Source organism: Anguilla anguilla, chromosome 14, assembly GCF_013347855.1.
Source record: "Anguilla anguilla isolate fAngAng1 chromosome 14, fAngAng1.pri, whole genome shotgun sequence".
NCBI lineage: Eukaryota > Metazoa > Chordata > Actinopteri > Anguilliformes > Anguillidae > Anguilla > Anguilla anguilla.
Genome location: NC_049214.1, coordinates 68,004 through 80,381, shown reverse-complemented (window position 1 = coordinate 80,381; position 12,378 = coordinate 68,004). Strand labels below are relative to the sequence as shown.

At 51.2% G+C, this 12,378-nt stretch overlaps 1 protein-coding gene across 4 annotated transcripts in view; it reads left to right on the top strand.

Moving 5' to 3' along the window:
• gnaz (guanine nucleotide binding protein (G protein), alpha z polypeptide) overlaps positions 1-12,378 on the top strand; it is a 66,642-nt gene that overhangs the window by 29,590 nt on the left and 24,674 nt on the right. Inside the window, exon 1 of one of the 4 annotated variants that reach the window (XM_035390790.1) lies at positions 5,164-5,373. The exons of 2 other annotated variants lie outside the window; for them this stretch is intronic. The gene's annotated coding sequence lies outside the window, so the exon portion shown is untranslated. Of the gene's footprint in view, positions 1-5,163; positions 5,374-8,671; positions 9,230-12,378 lie in introns of those variants that run through there. One more of the 4 variants, XM_035390792.1, reaches the window with a different exon arrangement.

Here is a 12,378-nt window from a genome sequence, read left to right as displayed (position 1 = left end):
CCCCGCCCCCCACCTGGCTGATAGGCTCCGGTTGAGGGCCACTCAAAAATCGTATTCCGTCCTATTTCCTCAACAAGATAAACCCGGCAATAGCCCTAAAATATGCCAATACAGCAGTGAAAACGCTGCTCACTGAATAACGAAAAACAATTTTAAAACATTTTACAAAATGATACCATGTCATTCTACAGTCAATATCTGTGACTAAATATTGATTAAATAGGCTATACAACCTTACCATTGGTTTTACGCGTAGAGATGTCGCTGTTGAGACTGAGTGGTCATATATTGTCGTGGACAATCCGTTTGTGAAACATACGCGCATTTGTGACGCCTGGGCACCTTCCAAATAGCTGTGTGTAATACCACACGTGTTGATTATGGCGTTGTCGCCCTTTTTAGTATGGTCTGGCTTGATTGACAATTAATTTATTCAGCAGGTGAGAGTATAAGCTTTCTAACGATGTATAACATGTCTATTTTTGCTTTTGGAATAGCGTTTTATAGGTCAGCGTAACCAAAATCATCGCATTCACTTACACATACTCCGTGGTAGCAAAAAGACGCTGCACCTAACGAAACGTCAACAATTTTTCTTAATTTCTTAGAAAATACTATTATTATTGAGGACTTCTGGGCATAGCTAAGCCATTTGTTTGCTGTGATAGACCCAGCTGACATCGTTTTCTGGAGGAAGACAAGCGGATATTGATTTAACTGTCTCTGTCTCTATCTACCGAAAACATAAGATTTAATCATTGCTATGTAAGTATTAATGTTCAAAATATTTCAGGTATATACGTTATTTGTGAAATTGGGTGTATTTAAATAGGTTAGTGGTATTATATAATGTGGATATATCTATAAGCTAACGCTGGTCACTCACCAAGACACCTGCCCAGTTCTCCACTGGTTCTCCTCACCCCACAACTCAATATCTCTCCTCTGACCATTATTCCTTGTAACCCTTGTCTGCTCCTGGTCTCTTGGACGCCTAGCAGGCTCATAATTATATGGTTGTGGTCCCTCATATGCGTTTGCATAAACATTTACAACCTCTTCAGTGTCTTCAGTGTCAAAACTACCATTGAGATCCATTCTTCTTTATTGTTCAACCGTCTTGACCGGCTCTCCCTTTTGTTACGTCACTTCCGGTTTGGTGTTTTTTTTTTTTTTTTTTTAAAGATGCGGAAGTAAAATTCGCTCTCAAAAACGACTCCAGAAGTCACTGTAGTGTACATATAAATATATTTTTATGGAAATCTAGTTCCCACATCATTTTCCTACACAGTGATTCACTGGGGTCTCCAACCTGCAATATACTCTTTAATAATGACGTTCTTGGATACTCAATGGGGGAAAATTACCCAACATGGCAACTCTTGTCTCTACTGGAGCGCTGATTGGATAGTTGAAAATGCCTTGAACGATTGGCTCTCCATACCGGATGTGTAAAAACAGTGCCAAAAGCTGGCCAAAAGTCTGTATGTGTAACTTGCTTCTTGTAAACTGAGAGTTGCATGTAGAGGGAGTGTCGCACGAAAAAACTGTTTTGCATTCGTACTTTTCCTGTTCACAAATGTTAATAAACCACTTCAGATCACAAAACACATGTAGATTTTAATTTACAAACGTGACCCTCCATCCTCATGAAAATCTATATCCACAAACACAACGTTTTATTACAGGTTCAACTTGCAGAGTACAAACACGAACCATGAGTTGCAACCACAAGTCATTGCTTACAAATACAAAATACTTTTGCCATTAATTTGAGCCCATAGTGCCGGGCTGGTGTTAAGCGCTGCATCAGGGCAGTGCTGGGCTGGTGTTAAGCGCTGCGTCAGGGCAGTGCTGGGCTGGTGTTAAGCGCTGCGTCAGGGCAGTGCTGGGCTGGTGTTAAGTGCTGCGTCAGGGCAGTGCTGGGCTGGTGTTAAGCGCTGCGTCAGGGCAGTGCTGGGCTGGTGTTAAGTGCTGCGTCAGGGCAGTGCTGGTGTTAAGCGCTGTGTCAGGGCAGTGCTGGGCTGGTGTTAAGTGCTGTGTCAGGGGAGTGCTGGTGTTAAGCGCTGTGTCAGGGCAGTGCTGGTGTTAAGCGTTGTGTCAGGGCAGTGCTGGGCTTGTGTTTAGCGCTGCGTCAGGGCAGTGCTGATGTTTAGCGCTGCGTCAGGGCAGTGCTGGTGTTTAGCGCTGCGTCAGGGCAGTGCTGGTGTTAAGCGCTGCGTCAGGGCAGTGCTGGTGTTAAGCGCTGCGTCAGGGCAGTGCTGGTGTTAAGCGTTGTGTCAGGGCAGTGCTGGGCTGGTGTTTAGCGCTGCGTCAGGGCAGTGCTGATGTTTAGCGCTGCGTCAGGGCAGTGCTGGTGTTTAGCGCTGCGTCAGGGCAGTGCTGGTGTTAAGCGCTGCGTCAGGGCAGTGCTGGTGTTAAGCGCTGCGTCAGGGCAGTGCTGGGCTGGTGTTAAGTGCTGTGTCAGGGCAGTGCTGGTGTTAAGCGCTGTGTCAGGGCAGTGCTGGTGTTAAGCGCTGTGTCAGGGCAGTGCTGGTGTTAAGTGCTTTGTCAGGGCAGTGCTGGGCTGGTGTTAAGTGCTGTGTCAGGGCAGTGCTGGTGTTAAGCGCTGTGTCAGGGCAGTGCTGTTGTTAAGCGTTGTGTCAGGGCAGTAATGGGCTGGTGTTAAGCGTTGTGTCAGGGCAGTGCTGTTGTTAAGTGCTGCGTCAGGGCAGTGCTGGTGTTAAGCGCTGCGTCAGGGAAGTGCTGGGCTGGTGTTAAGCGTTGTGTCAGGGCAGTGCTGGTGTTTAGCGCTGCGTCCAGGCAGTGCTGGTGTTAAGTGCTGCGTCAGGGCAGTGCTGGTGTTAAGCGCTGTGTCAGGGCAGTGCTGCGCTGGTGTTTAGCGTTGTGTCAGGGCAGTGCTGGTGTTTAACGCTGCGTCCGGGCAGTGCTGGTGTTAAGCGCTGTGTCAGGGCAGTGCTGGGCTGGTGTTAAATGCTGTGTCAGGGCAGTGCTGGTGTTAAGTGCTGTGTCAGGGCAGTGCTGGGTTGGTGTTAAATGCTGTGTCAGGGCAGTGCTGGTGTTAAGTGCTGTGTCAGGGCAGTGCTGGGCTGGTGTTAAGCGCTGTGTCAAGGCAGTGCTGGGCTGGTGTTAAGTGCTGCGTCAGGGCAGTGCTGGTGTTAAGCGTTGTGTCAGGGCAGTGCTGGTGTTAAGCGCTGCGTCAGGGCAGTGCTGGGCTGGTGTTAAGTGCTGCGTCAGGGCAGTGCTGGTGTTAAGTGCTGTGTCAGGGCAATGCTGGTGTTAAGCGCTGCGTCAGGGCAGTGCTGGGCTGGTGTTAAGTGCTGTGTCAGGGCAGTGCTGGTGTTAAGCGCTGCGTCAGGGCAGTGCTGGGCTGGTGTTAAGTGCTGCGTCAGGGCAGTGCTGGTGTTAAGCGTTGTGTCAGGGCAGTGCTGGTGTTAAGCGCTGCGTCAGGGCAGTGCTGGGCTGGTGTTAAGTGCTGCGTCAGGGCAGTGCTGGTGTTAAGTGCTGTGTCAGGGCAATGCTGGTGTTAAGCGCTGCGTCAGGGCAGTGCTGGGCTGGTGTTAAGCGCTGCGTCAGGGCAGTGCTGGGCTGGTGTTAAGCGCTGCGTCAGGGCAGTGCTGGTGTTAATCGTTGTGTCAGGGCAGTGCTGGGCTGGTGTTAAGCGTTGCGTCAGGGCAGTGCTGGGCTGGTGTTAAGCGCTGTTTCAGGGCAGTGCTGGGCTGGTGTTAAGCGTTGTGTCAGGGCAGTGCTGGTGTTAAGCGCTGCGTCAGGCCGGTGCTGGGCTGGTGTTAAGCGCTGCGTCACGGCAGTGCTGGGCTGGTGTTAAGCGTTGTGTCAGGGCAGGGCTAGGCTGGTGTTAAGCGTTGTGTCAGGGCAGGGCTAGGCTGGGACAGTGAACTCTGCGGGTACAGGGTTGGCCTGCAGTCTCATTCTCGTGTGAAAAGGTCTTTTGAAAACCGTCACGTTCCTGACTGGGTTTTCCCCACTCGTGGCCTGGATGGCATGATCTCTTCCCGTACCTGTGGCTGGGGCATGATGGGAAATCGTGTGCACAGGCACACGCAGACAGGGAGGAGGGGACAGAGCAAACTGCAGGAAGTGACTGTTGGCAAACGGCCTTACGTAACACACAGGCATTCATCAATACGGGAGAGATTCCATTGTATTTTGTCAGAGCTTATGTAATGCCCTATTTATTGCACAATGCAGACCTTGTCTTTTGGTAGGGCAGAGGGGCACGGATGCTACCCTGCACCCCTGGCGAAAAGGGGGGTCAGGGAGCCGACAGGGGTGCTCAAGGCTGGAGGACAGTCCTCCACCTCCTGCTCAGATGTGTGGGGGAGGGGGGGCGGGGCAGAGTGGAGCTCAGGTGTCATGTCTTTCTCCTCTTCATATCACACTCCTCCCACCTTGCACACACTGACCTACAAACACAGTGCACACACAGGTGTGTGCGCGTGACACACCAGAGTCTGCCTGCCAATACCAACACACACACCTAGCGTGCATAAACCCGCTCCCTCACAAATAACTATTTGTGTACACATGTCTACATCAGCAGACACAGACTCACAAATGCTCATCCATGACAGACTTAAGCATGCACACTCACACAAACACTCACGCACACGCGCACACACACACTCACGCATACGCACATGCACACACACGCACATGCACGTGCACACACACAAGCATACTCGCACGCGCACACGCACACACCCAAACACACACACACCCACGCATATGCGCACACGCACACACACACTCACGCATACGCACACACACGCACACATACACACACGCACACATACACACACACCCACGCATACGCACGCACACACACACACACACACACACACACGCACACACACACACGCACACACGCACCCACACACGCGCACACACACGCGCACACGTGCGCACACACGCACACACTCATGCACACGCGCGCACACACACACTCACGCACACGCACACACACACACACATGCACACACACGCACACACGCACACACTTGCGCGTACGCACACACACACACGCACACACACACGCTGAGCACTGATAACGTCGGCCTGCTGTTTGCCTTCCCCTTTTGTTTGGCCTCAGGCAGACGCAATCCTCCGGACTGCTCTGTTGACACAACAAGCTAAGGGGCTGGGTGCTGGGTGCTGGGGGCTGGGCTCAGATGGCAGTGACACGGAGACAGAAGCCTGGGAATGTCATGGCTGGGCAGTAGAGCCACAGTGTGCATGAGGAAGGCAGCGCGGGGCGAACCGAACGGTGAACCGAACGGCGAGCGGAGGCCAATCAGTGCACGACACGCAGAGCAGATCGCCGCGCTGCGGAACGAACGGAGGGGTGACAGGAAGGTGTGTGAGTTTAATCGCCGCGTCGCGTTTTCATGATTATCGAAGGCTGTCGTTAGGAACTCGTGAGCACGTGTCATGTCACTTCGCACATTTTGAGCAGTTAGGGGAGCGATAACAAACTACAACATGGCGCTGTAATTAAGCATTATATCCAGGACATTTTGAGGAAAGCTGGGGCCGCATTTTCCCTGGAGGCACCAGGGAAACGCGTTGGCGTGACGTCAAACTGAATCTGAATTCAATGCTATAGCAAGCGTGCGGTGCGAAAGTCCGGTACAGCGTTGGCTGTTTACAGGAGTCAGGGCAGCTGACACCAGGGCAGGTCGGTCTGCTGAGGGCAGGGAGGAGCTTGAGCCGCTGGTCTAGCGAGTTAAGCCTGCTCCTGTAGTAAAGCCCGCTCCTGTAGTAAAGCCCGCTCCTGTAGTAAAGCCAGCTCCTGTAGTAAAGCCCGCTCCTGTAGTAAAGCCAGCTCCTGTAGTAAAGCCAGCTCCTGTAGTAAAGCCCGCTCCTGTAGTAAAGCCCTCTCCTGTAGTAAAGCCTGCTCCTGTAGTAAAGCCTGCTCCTGTAGTAAAGCCAGCTCCTGTAGTAAAGCCCTCTCCTGTAGTAAAGCCCGCTCCTGTAGTAAATTCCGCTCCTGTAGTAAAGCCCACTCCTGTAGTAAAGCCAGCTCCTGTAGTAAAGCCCGCTCCTGTAGTAAAGCCAGCTCCTGTAGTAAAGCCTGCTCCTGTAGTAAAGCCCGCTCCTGTAGTAAAGCCTGCTCCTGTAGTAAAGTCCGCTCCTGTAGTAAAGCCCGCTCCTGTAGTAAAGCCCGCTCCTGTAGTAAAGCCCGCTCCTGTAGTAAAGCCAGCTCCTGTAGTAAAGCCCGCTCCTGTAGTAAAGCCCGCTCCTGTAGTAAAGCCAGCTCCTGTAGTAAAGCCCGCTCCTGTAGTAAAGCCCGCTCCTGTAGTAAAGTCCGCTCCTGTAGTAAAGCCCGCTCCTGTAGTAAAGTCCGCTCCTGTAGTAAAGCCCTCTCCTGTAGTAAAGCACGCTCCTGTAGTAAAGCCCGCTCCTGTAGTAAAGCCAGCTCCTGTAGTAAAGCCCGCTCCTGTAGTAAAGCCAGCCGGTTACATCGTTCCGTGTTCGGAGGCGTAAGACGGGTCACTGTAAGACTGCCGCGTTGTAGCAGGAAGATCAGTACATCTCTTACAGTGCAAAAGATCACAATTTGTAGGGCATGTGTTTCTTCTCTGCCTATACCGTTGCTCACTGAATAGATATTTTCTAAGGTTCCAACTGATCATTTTTAATAAATCAATGTGAAATTAACAGATTATTAGTTTGTGGAGTGACAGGATGGGGAGTGTTTTTTTGGATGCTTAAATAAAATTTAAATTAATATTTGTATTATTATTGTTGCTGTTATTAATTTCCATTAATTCATTTTGGTAAAGTATATTCTGTACAATAGCTTGGTGCCATAAAACAGTTTTTCTGGGTTGGTTGCGCCCTTTTCTCACTCAGTCTGAGCACCTGCCCCTCAAACGCTTTCTGCACTGCCCTGCTCTAGAGTCTAATGAAAAGAGACCAAGTTTATGATTTAGAGAAAACTGTTTGATTTAAATTCCAGGGAATATTGAATCATAAAAAGTGGATGCAAATGTTAAACGGATGGTTCCTTCTGTCAAAGCGATCACAGGGCAGATATCTTCCTTTAGGACAGGAAGAGTGACCTGAGGCCTAACTCACCAGGAGCACAACCAGAGGCCTAACTCCCCAGGAGCACAAGCTGAGGCCTAACTCCAAAGGAGCACAACCTGAGGCCTAACCCCCCAGGAGCACAACCTGAGGCCTAACCCCCCAGGAGCACAAGCTGAGGCCTAACTCCCCAGGAGCACAAGCTGAGGCCTAACTCCCCAGGAGCACAACCTGAGGCCTAACCCCCCAGGAGCACAACCCGAGGCCTAACCCCCCAGGAGCACAACCCGAGGCCTAACTCCCCAGGAGCACAAGCTGAGGCCTAACTCCCCAGGAGCACAACCTGAGGCCTAACCCCCCAGGAGCACAACCTGAGGCCTAACTCCCCAGGAGCACAACCTGAGGCCTAACTCCGCAGGAGCACAACCTGAGGCCTAACTCCCCAGGAGCACAAGCTGAGGCCTAATTCCCCAGGAGCACAAGCTGAGGCCTAACTCCTCAGGAGCACAAGCCGAGGCCTAACTCCTCAGGAGCACAACCTGAGGCCTAACTCCCCAGGAGCACAAGCCGAGGCCTAACTCCCCAGGAGCACAAGCCGAGGCCTAACTCCTCAGGAGCACAACCTGAGGCCTAACTCCTCAGGAGCACAACCTGAGGCCTAACTCCTCAGGAGCACAAGCCGAGGCCTAACTCCTCAGGAGCACAAGCCGAGGCCTAACTCCCCAGGAGCACAATCGAGGCCTAACTCCCCAGGAGCACAATCGAGGCCTAACTCCCCAGGAGCACAAGCCGAGGCCTAACTCCTCAGGAGCACAACCTGAGGCCTAACTCTCCAGGAGCACAACCTGAGGCCTAACTCCCCAGGAGCACAACCTGAGGCCTAACTCCCCAGGAGCACAACCTGAGGCCTAACTCTCCAGGAGCACAAGCCGAGGCCTAACTCCCCAGGAGCACAACCTGAGGCCTAACTCCCCAGGAGCACAACCTGAGGCCTAACTCCCCAGGAGCACAACCTGAGGCCTAACTCCCCAGGAGCACAACCGGAGGCCTAACTCCCCAGGAGCACAACCTGAGGCCTAACTCCTCAGGAGCACAACCTGAGGCCTAACTCCCCAGGAGCACAAGCCGAGGCCTAACTCTCCAGGAGCACAAGCTCAGTTTAACTCAAAGTCCTGTGATTCAGCAGAAGAGCGGGACATAAATAAAAGGGAAACTCAGTCTGCCCTCATCACGTGGGGAAAAGGCTGCTGATTTTTATCACTGAAAGCTGCGTTTCCTTGATTGTACGACCTTGAGATTAATGCATTTTTTGTCCAACTTTGGGACATTGTTCGTGATGTTTTGAGGGGTACAGTGACTGTCTCTGGTCATATCTGTTGCTAAATCTTGGCTCAACACTTCAATACATTTTGGCCACATAGGAATTTATTTATTTATTTGTGCATGCTTCAGAAGGGTGTGATCCCGAGCAAAATGCCCTGCTGAAATGGCTCTACAGCCGGCTCTCCTGATGTGGCCAGTAACTCGCTTATAGATTAAACCGCAGAATTTTTCATTATGATTCAAGGAATCTAAGAAGGTAGTAATGCCTTCCATTTGATTCACAGTTATCCTTAGCTTTGTCTTTCAATGAAAAAAAGCAAGCATTATGCATTTTTAAAGACGTAATTTATTTTTCATTGGTTTCTGGTGATTGGGAAATTCCCTGACCTTGTGTTTGGGAAGGGGAAAAAAATCAAAAAAGAAAATGCAGGACACAGAGCGTGAGGTGATGCTTGGATATGATTATTTATTAATTTCTTTGCTGTAACCTTTAAGTTGATGGCTGGAGATGAGCGCCGTTAATATATCTGCTTTGATTATTTGCTGGAAGGCCAACACCCCAGTCTCCATGGCGGTCAGTCACCAGCCCCTCCCCTTTTGCCATGGCAACGGCTCTCGCCCTGTAGTGGAAACACCACACTGACAGAAAGCGCTGAAGAGCGTGGCAAAACAAAACACAGATCTGATGCGTGCCCTCAAGCCTCAACGGGCAAACGTCACACAACCGACAAAAAATCTGAATTCCACAGGAAAGACATACCTCTGTATCTACAAGATATTATGAGCGAAACCCTGGCAGTGTGTTCGTTTGGAAACGCCACCTCTGCTGCCCTGCATCAGCCTACTGATGACTGCCCCAGTAATCACATGCTATTATTACCGTCGGGTTTAATGGAATTAACTTTCTGTTCACAGTGCAGCATTGTGGGATGTGTGTGTGTGGATCTGCGGCATTGTGGGATGTGCGTGTGGATCTGCGGCATTGTGGGATGTGCGTGTGGAGCTGCGGCATTGTGGGATGTGCGTGTGGAGCTGCGGCATTGTGGGATGTGCGTGTGGAGCTGCAGCATTGTGGGATGTGTGTGTGGTGCTGCGGCATTGTGGGATGTGTGTGTGTGGTGCTGCGGCATTGTGGGATGTGTGTGTGGTGCTGCGGCATTGTGGGATGTGTGTGTGGTGCTGCGGCATTGTGGGATGTGTGTGTGGTGCTGTGGCATTGTGGGATGTGTGTGTGGTGGTGCAGCACTGTGGTATGTGCACCTGGAGCTGCAGCATTGTGGGATGTGTGTGGAGCTGCAGCATTGTGGGATGTGTGTGTGGAGCTGCAGCATTGTGGGATGTGTGTGTGGTGCTGCAGCATTGTGGGATGTGTGTGTGGAGCTGCAGCATTGTGGGATGTGTGTGTGGTGCTGCAGCATTGTGGTATGTGTGTGTGGTGCTGCGGCATTGTGGGATGTGTGTGTGGTGCTGCAGCATTGTGGGATGTGTGTGTGGAGCTGCAGCATTGTGGGATGTGTGTGGAGCTGCAGCATTGTGGGATGTGTGTGTGGAGCTGCAGCATTGTGGGATGTGTGTGTGGTGCTGCAGCATTGTGGGATGTGTGTGTGGAGCTGCAGCATTGTGGGATGTGTGTGTGGAGCTGCAGCATTGTGGTATGTGTGTGTGGTGCTGCGGCATTGTGGGATGTGTGTGTGGAGCTGCAGCATTGTGGGATGTGTGTGTGGTGCTGCAGCATTGTGGGATGTGTCTGTGGAGCTGCAGCATTGTGGGATGTGTGTGTGGTGGTGCAGCACTGTGGTATGTGCACCTGGAGCTGCAGCATTGTGGGATGTGTGTGGAGCTGCAGCATTGTGGGATGTGTGTGTGGAGCTGCAGCATTGTGGGATGTGTGTGTGGTGCTGCAGCATTGTGGGATGTGTGTGTGGAGCTGCAGCATTGTGGGATGTGTGTGTGGTGCTGCAGCATTGTGGTATGTGTGTGTGGTGCTGCGGCATTGTGGGATGTGTGTGTGGTGCTGCAGCATTGTGGGATGTGTGTGTGGAGCTGCAGCATTGTGGGATGTGTGTGGAGCTGCAGCATTGTGGGATGTGTGTGTGGAGCTGCAGCATTGTGGGATGTGTGTGTGGAGCTGCAGCATTGTGGGATGTGTGTGTGGAGCTGCAGCATTGTGGGATGTGTGTGTGGTGCTGCAGCATTGTGGGATGTGTGTGTGGTGCTGCAGCATTGTGGGATGTGCGTGTGGAGCTGCAGCATTGTGGTATGTGTGTGTGGTGCTGCGGCATTGTGGGATGTGTGTGTGGAGCTGCAGCATTGTGGGATGTGTGTGTGGTGCTGCAGCATTGTGGGATGTGTCTGTGGAGCTGCAGCATTGTGGGATGTGTGTGTGGTGCTGCAGCATTGTGGGATGTGTCTGTGGAGCTGCACCATTGTGGGATGTGTCTGTGGAGCTGCAGCATTGTGGGATGTGTGTGTGGAGCTGCAGCATTGTGGGATGTGTGTGTGGGGCTCTTTCCTCTGGGCGTGTCTCTGTTGAGCCGTGCGCTGACAGTGAGAGCAGAACTGTGAGGTCACACCCTTTCACGATAGGCTAGACTACTTTGCACAAAATAGAGAGGCCTACATTGAAAGGTGCCGGGCATTTAGTTCATTTTGTGAAAAAAATAAAAAAACAGAAGGTTCTCTGTGACTTTGGCAGGCGGTATTAGAACTGCATGAAACAAACGATTCTGCAGACAACTTCCTTCGCTACTTCCTTTCCAGGGCAGGGTGCAGTTTCCATGAATCGATCGACCGCCTCCTGTGTTACCGTGGAGATTGGTTGCCCTGAAATGAGCACATGGCTTGGATGTTATAGATTGTTAATTTATATTTATATTTTAAAATAAAATAAAAAAAGGGGGGGGTTGTGGGGATGAGGGTTATCACAGCTGCTTTTACATTCCAAAAACTAGGCCTTGCTGCACAATCAGAAAGGGAAATGCAGCCTGGGAACTGTAGTCTCCATAGACAACCAGTAAAAGCTACCCAAGTATCAGACATCAGTACCCCAATGCGGCTCCTTATTAAACATATTCAGTGAGCGTCTAATGCATTTCTCATGAGTATAGCTGTTAAAAAAGAGAAAGGCCATGCTTTGCTCCAATCTCGAAAGCAGCTAATGCATCTTCACAACCTTCCCATAAGACAAAGTGTCATTAGAATGTAATATTATAAATGTATTATAATAGTATAATAGAATGTAATGGAATGTAATATTATAAATGTATTTCCTTAAAAGGCATAGGCGGAGGGCAGAGCTGCAGCCCTGCTGTGGACTCTAACTGATGGCGTCTGCCGGTCTGAGCCAGTAATTTTCCACTCTGATAGTAAATAAACATTACACCTGATATTGGCTGGTAGAACAGGCTGTGGAGCAGGAGGAAGAGGGAAAGAGAGGGAGTGGGGAGGTGGGGGGGTGAGTGTGGGGAAGGACGAGTGTCTTGCATCTGTTTCCGTTTCACAGCACTCTGCTTGTGTGTGTGTATGTGCGCCTTTGTGTTCATACGTGCGCGTTTGTGTCCATACGTGCGCACGTGTGTGTGTGTGTATGTGTGCATTTGTGTCCATACGTGCGCACGTGTGTGTGTGTGTGTGTGTGTGCGTTTGTGTTCATGGGTGGGCGTTTGTGTCCATACGTGCGCACGTGTGTCTGTGTGTGTGTGTATGTGTATGTATATAGGGCGGGCATGATGGCATAGAAGAAGGAGGTTCCCGGTCCGACCGGTTCCTCTCTGTGCGGGGTTTGCATGTTCTTCCCATGTTTGCGTGGGTTTACTCCGGGGACTCCGGTTTCCTCCCACACTCAAAGACATGCATGTTAGGTGCGCTCCTGCAGTTGCCCTTGACCAAGGCACTGGCCTCAGAACTGGAGTTGGTCCCCGGGCGCTGCACTGTGGCTGCCCACAGCTCCTTAGTAATTAGGATGGGTCAGATTCAGAGGACAAATTACCCCACGGCGTTCAATAAAAG